The 7617-nt window shown below is 41.6% G+C and overlaps 1 pseudogene; it reads left to right on the top strand.

Moving 5' to 3' along the window:
- Nucleotides 1-617: 617 nt before the first annotated feature.
- Nucleotides 618-4346, top strand: LOC102030367 (annotated as a pseudogene).
- The last annotated feature ends 3271 nt before the right edge of the window (nt 4347-7617 follow it).

The following is a 7617-nucleotide window of genomic DNA, read 5'->3' as shown; positions in this document are numbered from 1 at the left end:
ATGTGAGTCTGATGGCTACCATATTGAATAGTGCAGAAAAGTTTGCTGGACACTGCTGATCTAGACTGTCAGAATGCCACCTGGGAGAATATCCTTTCCAGTTCTTCTACTTTTCTTTTTCAACTAAGTATTAGATTCCTATTACCACTGTAACAAATTCCCTCAAAGTTAGTGGCTTACCATTACACACATGTATTCTCTTACTATTATGGGGTCAGATATCCTTGGCCCTTTTACTGAGCCCAAACCAAAGTGTGGAAAAGGCTACGCTCCAAGAGCTTTTATATACACTAACTCTTCTCTCTTTTACAATAACCTTACAGGGAAGTGCATCACTATGTACTCTCCCCCAATTTTTGACAGAAAAACAGAATTCAGAAATATGACTGGCACCAGAATGTATCACTGTCAAGGAGTTTGGAGCTTCGTGCTGTGAGTCCTTCCCTGTGTTCTTAATCCTGCTCTAACAGCTCTGGGGTGCAAAAGTAAATGTACCAGTTAGCTTCAGAATGTTCGGTTGAATCCACTTATTTCTAGCCTTTTTTCAGGGCTGGTAGGACATTGTGTCTGGATTGCAGGAAGGGCTTGAAGGAGAACAAGAGTCTCTTTCTGGCATTATGCCCAAGGGAAGACACTTGGTCATGACCCTCAGGGAAACACACAGCAACTCTGAAGCCTGGCAGTTAAAGGTAAGACTCTCAGTGTGAACCTTCAATCTGTTATAAGGGATGGGTACAGCGTCAGCATCATACTCCAGAGGTCTCTGCTCCTTCAAAAATTCTCACTTTGCTGGCTGTACCTGCATTTAGAGATTCAAGCTGACAACACTTATTGTCAAATGCAGTACCCGGAGTTAAGGAATATACTTCAAAACATTGTGACCATATTACTCAGCTATAAAGAAAGATAAACTTGAGGGTTTTATGGGTAAATAGACACCATTAGAGATCATACTCATAAGTGAAGTAAATAAGACTCACATGTGTAAACACTGTATTGTCTCCCTAGTATAAGAACTTGAAAGAGTACATGAAATCTAAAAGGTACAATAGACAATGTGAAAGGGAAAGAAACTGATTGAAAGGAAAGAATGACTGGGATGAGGGAAAGGAGAAAATAAAGAAGGAAGGGAAAAAATATATATATATATATACACAAGATGGCTGGGATAATTGTGCTACTAATTTCTATTGCTTTCTTAAAAGGAACAGTTGATATTTATTTGTTTGATCATTCTTAAATGTCTGTATTTGTTTGTCTGAATAACCAATATGAAGATAACAGTATGTAATGCAACAACCATTGTTAATTTATCTCCTTGTCTGAAATTCTGTAATGATTATATTGTTTTTACGTTGGTTTGTTTATGTCTGTGTGTTTGTTAATATGTTTTGGTTCTTTTATCTTTAAAAATAAAATTTAAAAAACCACTGTGACCCTTCACACCCTTCACATATATGTGCACATTTTTTCTGCATACAATGAATTTGAGATTCTGTCTCTCTCTCTCTCTCTTTCTCTCTCTCTCTCTCTCTCTCTCTCTCTCTCTCTCTCTCTCACACACACACACACACACACACACACACACACACATACACACACTGCTTGGCATTCTGAGACCTTAAAACATTTAAGCAAACCTGTTCCATGCCAAGTGAGTAGAAATCTGATGGGACGGTAAGGACCGGGGAAGAAGATGATTTTGGAGCCCAGAGTGCTCTGAGGGAGAACAGGACAGCACATATCTGGCAGGAGAATGGGGGCAACCAAATGTGAGCAAGAGGAAGATAAGTGCCTGGCAGGGAGGGGCGGGGCCAGGAAGAGAGTGCGGAGAAGTGAAGAGTGGGCCCAGCAAAGCAAGGATGGAGATAGACTCCACCTTTTCTAAAGTGGCTCCAGGCAGTCTCTCCTTAATAAGTCTGTGCACAATAAATCTCTATTTCCAGCTGTGCTCAGCACACCATAGATCACTCTCTACCTTCTGCACAGGTCAAGCAATAGCTTGCAGTGCTTTACAGACCACTCCCCCAGCTTTTAATTAATTGACCAAACTGTCCTTCATTGAAATCTGAATACATCAGAACCCAGCTGTACCTCCAAAACAGGGAAAACTCTAACCTGAGGACGGTATTAACCATACCCTTTTATTTTCAATATTTTTGATGCTTCACCATCTTCGGACCTTGCTGACCTGGAGGTACTGTCTTTTCCTGGAAGACCCAATTGCTGGAGACAACAAATGACACCTGTGAGCACATGTCTCCTATGTAAAACAACCACTCCTAGCCCAGTCCTCCATCTCCTATGACTCTTACGCTGAAGGTCACTATTCCCACAACCTAGTCACTCCAGAACAGGCACCCAACCCAGAGCAGGACAGCCACATTGACAAGGGCCTGAAGAAAGTATTGGACAAGCCAGCCCTAAACCTGCATGCCCCTCTCACCCAGTCTTTTCCACAGAATCTACAGCAAAACTCTTACCCACATTCTCCCTGCTCCTCCAGCCTCCTGACCTGCTCTGGGGCTTTCTTGTTTGGCCTTGCCTGGAGCAGTATGCCTCCTCCTCTTGGGTATAAAGAACTATCTCTTCAGTAGCAATCATTTCCTGATCTGTTGACCTCAGGGTACCTGAACAACAATAAAACTTACATTTAAAACAAGGGGTGCTTACTTTGTAGCACACATACTTACTAAAATTGGAATGATACAGAGGTTAACATTGGCTCCTACATAAGCATAGCATGCAAATTTGTGAATCATTCTATGTTTAGCTGGGCATGGTGGTGTACAACTATAATCTCTGCACTCTGCACTCTGCACTCAGGAGGCTGAAGCAGGAGGATTGCCACATGTTTGAGACTAATACAGTGAGTTCAAGTCAGCTTACTCTACAGGGCAAGACTCTGTCTTAGAAAACAAAAGTAGGAGGGGCCCAGGCAGGGTCAGGGGAGGCAGAGTCCACCTTCCGCTCTTCCCGTAGCAGCCACCTCAGCCGCCACTTCAGTTGTCCCTAGGTCCTGGGGTCTGGGGAAGTCGTGCTGCCCAACACCGGGAGGCTGGCGGGATGTACGATTTTCATCACCAGTGTAAGCCGCGGTATTGGCAAAGCAATTGCACTGAAAGCTGCAAAAGATGGAGCAAATGTCATTGCTGCAAAGACCGCCCGGTCACACCCCAAACTTCCAGGCACCATCTACACTGCCGCTGAAGAGACTGAAGCAGCTGGAGAAAAGGCCTTGCCATGTATTGTGGATGTGAGCGATAAACAGCAAATTAGCACTGCAGTAGAGAAAGCATAGAGAAATTTGGAGGACTTGACATTTTGGTAAACAGTGCCTTTGCTATCAGCTTGACCAACACAATGGAAACGCCTATGAAGAAGGTGAATCTGATGATGAGTGTGAACACCAGAGGCACCTACCTTACATCTAAAGCATGTGCTCCTTTTTTGAAAAGGAGTAAAATCACTCATATCCTTAATCTCAGCCCACCACTGAATTTAAATCCAGTGTGGTTCAAACAACACTGTGCTTATACCATTGCTAAGTATGGTATGTCTATGTGTGTGCTAGGAATGGCCAAAGAATTTAAGGTGAAATTGCAGTCAATGCCTTATGGCCTAAAACAGCTACACACGCTGCCGCTATGGACACGCTGGGAGGATCAGGCGTTGAAAGCCAATGTAGAAAAGTTGAGATAATTGCAGATGCTGCATATTCCATTTTTACAAAGCCAAAAAGCTTTACTGGTAACTTTGTCATTGATGAAACCATCTTAAAAGAAGAAGGAATAAAAAATTTTGATGTCTACACAATTAAACCAGGCCAGCCTTTGTTACCAGATTTCTTCTTAGATGAACATACAGATGCAGTTGTGAAGAAAAGGGTGCTGTTCCAGAATTAAAAGAAGAGAAATCACAGCCACAAGCAAAGCCACATTCTGGACCTGTGGAAGAAACATTTAGAATGTTCTCAGTGATGATGTTGAAAAAGCCACGCAAGCTATCTATCTGTTTGAATTGTCAGGTGAAGATGGTGGCACGTTGTTTCTTGATTTGAAAAGCAAGGGTGGGAATGTTGAAAAAGGGGAGCCCTCTGACCGGGCAGATGTGGTGGTGAGTATGTCTACTGATGATTTTGTCAAAATGCTTTCAGGGAAGCTAAAACCAACAATGGCATTCATGTCAGGAAAATTGAAGATTGAAGGAAACACGGTCTTAGCAATCAAATTGGAGAAGTTAATGAGTCAGATGCATTCCAGACTGTGAAGGGAAAGGAAGAAAAATGTGGACTGCTGTGCTATAAAAAGTAAAAAAAAACTCTACAGTTAAAATCTAACATTTATTGTCTTCTCTGTTATAGTACAAGGGTATGCATGTTTGTTCTAAAAAAGTAGATTTTCTGTATCTGTTTAAGACCTGAAATTATAATCCAAATAGCTAGCCAAACATAGGCTTCATTAAGTGGAATTCTAAGACATTTTGTTTCTATAGTTTGAGGGTTTTGCCCTCTTGGCCTAATATCTCATCCTGTCTTTTCTCAGGAAAATGATGGGTTTTATACAACCAACCAGGGTCAAGCAGTAAAATTAGCCGTTTACAACCCTGCTTCTCCTGTAAAATAAGGCCAATTTGTTTAAAATTTTTTAGTTTTGGATCAGATACTAATGAAAATTGTAATGATAATTTGGAGTTTTATACACTTATTTTAATCTATGTACATTTCACAAAAATCATCTAATAAACTGCTTAACAAATACTACTTGTCAGGACTAAGTGGAATAAAGTTTTTCATTTTGTTAGCCAGCTTTCCCAATATAATTATCCATAAGAAACTATTAATGTACTTCAACTAATTGCAGTATGCATCTTATTTATAAGTATATAAAACACATTCTGTCTTGCTATTGATTTGCCTGTTCTGAACATTTCATATAAATGGAATCATATATGGAAAAAAAACAAGGATAAACAAGTTTTTAAAAAATGACAGGTTGGTATCCTGAACTCTATAAGGGTAAGGAACTCTGTGGAGGAATTACATCTTGGACAAGGATTGATGTGTGTCTGTGAACCTGTGTGTATGTATCACTGTGTCCACTTTTCCCAAGTTAATTCTCCTTATCAAAGTGTATTGTGAAAACATACTCCTGTAGATTTCTGTTTGAAATCAGATTCACTTGTATTCAAGTTTCTACCTGGGGCCCACTGAGGCATCTTTGTGAACTTCAGTTTCTTTATGGTAAAATGGGGCATCAACATCAACCTCACATTGGTGTAGACATTAGATGGAGTTATTTACATGAAAATGCTTCCTCTTGTTAGTTATCTAGAATATACAGTGTCACTTTAGGTATTATCTTGCCAAATTCATACAATATTTCGGGTAGTCAGAAGTAATATCCTTGGGCTGGGATGTTACTCAAGGCCTTGGGTATGACAGAGAGAGAGAGAGAGAGAGAGAGAGAGAGATGTGAGATGAGAAAATGGAAGCTTGAATAGATTAAGAAACAGACACAATGAGAAAAGACAGCAAGTCACAGACAGAAGAGTAGAACCCAAGGCTTCTTCTAGACCCTCTCTGGTCATATTCCCAAGACTTGCTGCTGGTCCTTCACAGCTGAGCTTTGTAGGTCTCTAGAGAAAGAGGGTTCAGTAACTATCCTGAAAGGATCTAAAATTAAATTAATTTGTTTTTTATTTAGTACTCCAAGTTGAAGGAGTAGAATAAGGAAAAGAAGTGTGTGTGGACTGGCAGAGGGTTCTTAGGAGCAGACCTCACAGGGGAGCTGCCTCGGGAGCTGGCTGTAGTGAGGATCTGGCAAGTGTAAACCTAGGGTGAGGCTCACACAGCCAAGTGCACACATAAATGGAGCGTATGAAGCGGATGAGACCTGGTAAGGCCAATGAGTTCTATCAATGTTAACTTCCAGTTTGCCACATTATATTATAGTTATACAAGATATTATTACTGGGAGACACTACAGGGAATGTATACAATGAGTCTTTATTACTTACAATTACATGAGCTTCTACAATTATCTTCGAGTAACATTTAAATAAATCTCCTAAAAAGGAATCCAAGGAGGTAGAATTTTCAGTTGGGGAAGGAAAGTCAAATGAGGAACAACCTTGTAGCTGAAAGATCTTTATGGCTTATTTTAGGAAAGAAGGATTCTCACTCCACCTCTGCAGTTCTGCTGGCTGCGTGGGACCTGACTTCGAGAAGCAAGGCCTTTGGTGAGGCACTCCGCACCATCTTACTCTCTACCCTGGCTTCTCCTGGACACACGGGGCTTAAGGACCAATGCAGCCCCTGTCCTGGAGCACTCCTGCAGACTCCCAGGGAATGCTAGAGGGTGGAGGGCAGGGTGTTAGGCTCTCCTAATGCTTCCTTTTTCCCTAGAGTTTGGGTCAGGACCAAGAAAAAAAATAGAAGCTATGAGTACCAAATATGATTATGCAGCGAAGCACTGTACCAAAATATTGGGCAAGAGACCTGCCATGCTTTGTGGTAGGAGTTTATTGTGGGTAATATTCTCTTTGTCATATAACATTGCTCTCTCATGTTTCCGGAGTCTTGTGAGTGAAACAAAGGTCCTGTTCTTCATATCCTCACTGTCTTCTGGAAGAATCTCACATACCCTTCCCTCTCCTTTCCCGTCTCCTCAGTTAGAATGGCTAGAGGGACACAGGCCTGCTGTAGATCCCAGGGTCATGTCTAGACCTGGACATACCAAAGCCAGATGCCCTGTTCCAGTTGGCTCTGAACAGAACATAGCTGATGACAGCTGTCTTTGTGCCTCTTTCATACTTCCAGTGTCGCCCTCCCAACCCCAGCTTCTCAGGTACCCCCTTTCCTCAAATGATTCCTTAAAAGCTTCCAAGCATTGGCTTCATAATAATGTCTCTACTCTGGGAAAGTGCTTTTTGTCTTGAGGAATCTCCCAGTAACTCTAAGAGTAGGCAAGAAAAAAAAAAGGAATGGTCTTCTCCATTTTATGAATGTGAAAATTTTGTCTCTGAGAAGGTAAGAGGTTGACCATAGTCCACAGAATTAGTCAACAGTAAATCCAGAACACAAATTTATACTGAGCTTGTGACTTGCTAGGTTCACAGGCCATTCCTTCATCTTCATACCAGATAAGATCATCACAGCTACTATAAACAATGGGCCCAATCTATATGATAAGTCAAACATAATGGAAATGCATATTTTGTATCTTAGTCCACTCTACAGTGCTCTGTGGGAGAATAGTTCTATGAGGTTGCTTTCCTCTGTGCAATCATTCAGAAAACCAGGTCAACAGAAGCCCAGCTGCTTTTAGTATATGGCTGTGAAGGTCATCTGGGATCATTTCCTCCCAGCCAGACAGAAAAATCTCATAGATGAATGAATACGAGTGCATATGAGAGGTTGTGGGGAGTTTGGTTGGTTAGTTGGTTTCACAATACCAAGGAATGAACTCAAGACCTCCACAATGAGCTACATCCCCAGCCACTACCTCCACCCCTTTGGAGACAGACACTTGCTAAGTTGTCCAGGCTTGGCTCAAACTTGAGATTCCCTACCTCATCCTCTCAGCCTGCTGGGGTTACAGGCATGCATCACATGCC

The sequence above is a fragment of the Chinchilla lanigera genome, unplaced genomic scaffold, assembly GCF_000276665.1.
Source record: "Chinchilla lanigera isolate Chin_1 unplaced genomic scaffold, ChiLan1.0 scaffold00001, whole genome shotgun sequence".
NCBI lineage: Eukaryota > Metazoa > Chordata > Mammalia > Rodentia > Chinchillidae > Chinchilla > Chinchilla lanigera.
The sequence above is the reverse complement of the archived record's forward strand: the minus strand, read 5'-3'. Positions and strand labels throughout refer to the sequence as shown.